This window comes from Vulpes vulpes, chromosome 5, assembly GCF_048418805.1.
Source record: "Vulpes vulpes isolate BD-2025 chromosome 5, VulVul3, whole genome shotgun sequence".
In the NCBI taxonomy this organism is placed as follows: Eukaryota; Metazoa; Chordata; class Mammalia; order Carnivora; family Canidae; genus Vulpes; species Vulpes vulpes.
In genome coordinates this window covers 107,705,554-107,708,171 of record NC_132784.1, presented here as the reverse complement: position 1 = coordinate 107,708,171, position 2,618 = coordinate 107,705,554, and the positions used below count along the sequence as shown (strand labels likewise).

Below are 2,618 nucleotides of genomic sequence, written 5' to 3'. Positions count from 1 at the left end.
ATAAATTCAAAGAAATCCTAATTAAAACATTGAATTATTGGGACACCTGGGTGGCTCAGTCATGGAGCATCTACCATTAGCTCAGGTTGTGATCTCGGGTTCCTGGGATTGAGTCCCATATCGGGCTCCCTGCAGGGAGGGACCCTGCTTCTCCCTCTGCCTATGTCTCTGCCTCTCTCTCTCCTTGTGTCTCTCATGAATAAATAAATAAAATTAAAAACAAAAAAAACAGAAAAAGTTATTATATTTATCACATTTTTACCTATGTTAAATTCTACTCATGAAACAGAATGTTTAATGTTGGCAAGTGTCCAATACTTATACCCCCAATAAATTGTTGCCACTTACTTAGAAAACTTTTTTCTCTCTTTTCTGATGGCTATTCTCTCTCTCTCTCTCTCTTTTTTCCAAGCCAAACTGTATCCAGCCTTCTTAAAGATACTTTTCATAAACAATCATGGTATTTCAGGCAGGACATGGGTGGCCAATCGTTAACAGTATACAACAACTTTCAAACTCCCTTCTTCAATGGACTACCAAAATCAGAAAGCCACTATAAAACCCCATGAAGTCTTCATCTGATGCTCTGAACAGGGAAAGTTTAGAGTGAGGGTTGACAGTTCACATTTAGCATGTTGTTTAACAACTTTTCACAAGCCGACCCTGACTTTCAGGAAATGAAATGAAAATGGCAGATTTATCAATCTGAAGATCCACAAGCTAAAAAAAAAGGAACTCTTTTGAGGGACGCCATCTCAATGGTGACACTGTAAAGTCCAGATTACCTGACATACTGGGAACCATTTTATGGGGTCAGGTTCCAACAGGTCTCTGGGTTTAAGGGAGTCAAGTCTATGTTGAAGGCAGAGAGGGAGAAGAGGACATAAAAAAATGAATTTTAGTTTTTCCACACCAACAAGGTGGCTCATGTGTGTCAACATCAAGGAATCCCTCCTCCTGGGAGCCAAGAAGTTTCTCAAAACTAGAAGGGGAAGGTGTTTTTCCCTCTTGTTATCAATCTAGCTTTGGAGATATTCTATTAGTGACATGCCTTTCCCCCAAAACAACAATGAAGTGTTCCGTGTGCTAACAACATAGCTTAAAAAAAAAGTAAAACAAAATTCTGCATTTTTATAAAACTTGGTAAAAAATAGTATTTCAAACTGTACAGTCACCAGAATTACACAGTTATCAAAAATGCACACACTTCACTTGGCATCTCCAGCACCTTCAGCTTTCTGTGCCTGGTCTGTTTGGGCCTCTCCATTTTCTGCAGGGTTATTTCCATCCCTGCCAGCATCAGCTTTCCCCTTTTTCCCTTTGGGTACCTTCTCTCCCTTCTTTGCAGGGGCCTTTTTAGGCTTGGGCTCTGGCTTTGGAGGAGCAAGTTTAGCAGATAACCTTGCAGATCTTCTCTGTGGCTCATCCTTCACCTTGGCTTTATCTCCTTTAGCCTCCCCTTCAGCCATGGCAGCCGTCGAGGGAGGGAGACTGGAGGCGCGGGCAGCAGGGGGAATTCGTGGGTGGCAGCTCTGATGGCCATTCTAATTCAGACTTTTTTTTTTTTTAAAGTTGAGGGTCCACTTCTGGATTCTCTACTCTGTTCCATTGATCTATGTGTCTTTTTTTTTATAATAAATTTATTTTTATTGGTGTTTAATTTGCCAACATACAGAATAACACCCAGTGCTCATCCCGTCAAGTGCCCCCCTCAGTGCCTGTCACCCATTCACCCCCACCCCCTGCCCTCCTCCCTTTCACCCCCCCCCCCAACTTAAAACATCCCCTTTTTGACTGGACTCAGAGGCAGAAGCCCTCAGAGAGGATAGGCTCCATCTCTTGGCAATCTGTTCCTGGCATTTTCCTTTGGCCCCTTCATTCTTTTGGTCAAAAGTCATAACCTGCAGCCCTTCCTTATTCTTCTTAGTACACTGTTTGGAGCAATACACCCACATTTGTGTGGCAGGACGCTCGAGTAACAAGATGCAGAATCTGGGCTGATTGGTCCTAGGTGTCCTATCTTCCTTGCTTTGGGGCTTCCTCACAACATACTGGGGGGCAGTGTCTTCTTCAGAGAGACTGGTCTGTGCATTCTGCGAGCTCTTCTGGGCCCCAGATGACGAGGTGCAGTCCTATCAGTGAGTCCAGGAATATCCTTCCCCTCCTTGTTTTTACAAGAAATTGAGAACCCTCAGATGGGCATCCACAGATGTGTGCATTCGTTCTCCAGTCCTCCTTGGTCTGTAACAGGAATGCCCATCACTCAGTAGCAGATGGATATGGCCGTGGGTGGAGACACCCTGCTTCATGGGGAACCTGGCTTGTCATTCCCACCAGGAATTCACACCACATAACCCTTCCATTCTTCACCCAAAGTATCAGCAGCAACTTCTGCTCCTCATAAAAGATAAGAAGTTTGCAAACATCATCCACTGCACTGAGTTCCCGGCAGCCCGTGGCTGGGAAACAGATGCTCAGCTTCATCCCAAAGCAGCCCACCACCTCTGCGAAGCCATGAAAAAGAGCTAGAAAAATTTTTGATAATTGATTCAAGAGCCTTAAAACTCTTTGTACCCCTTTACGCTGAAAGTCATTTTTAAAGGAATCTCTGCTAAGGA

The 2,618-nt window shown here is 44.0% G+C and overlaps 1 pseudogene; it reads right to left on the bottom strand.

Annotated features, from left to right (window-relative positions):
• Positions 1-1,158: 1,158 nt before the first annotated feature.
• On the bottom strand, positions 1,159-1,484 carry LOC112914571 (non-histone chromosomal protein HMG-17 pseudogene; annotated as a pseudogene).
• Positions 1,485-2,618: the final 1,134 nt, after the last annotated feature.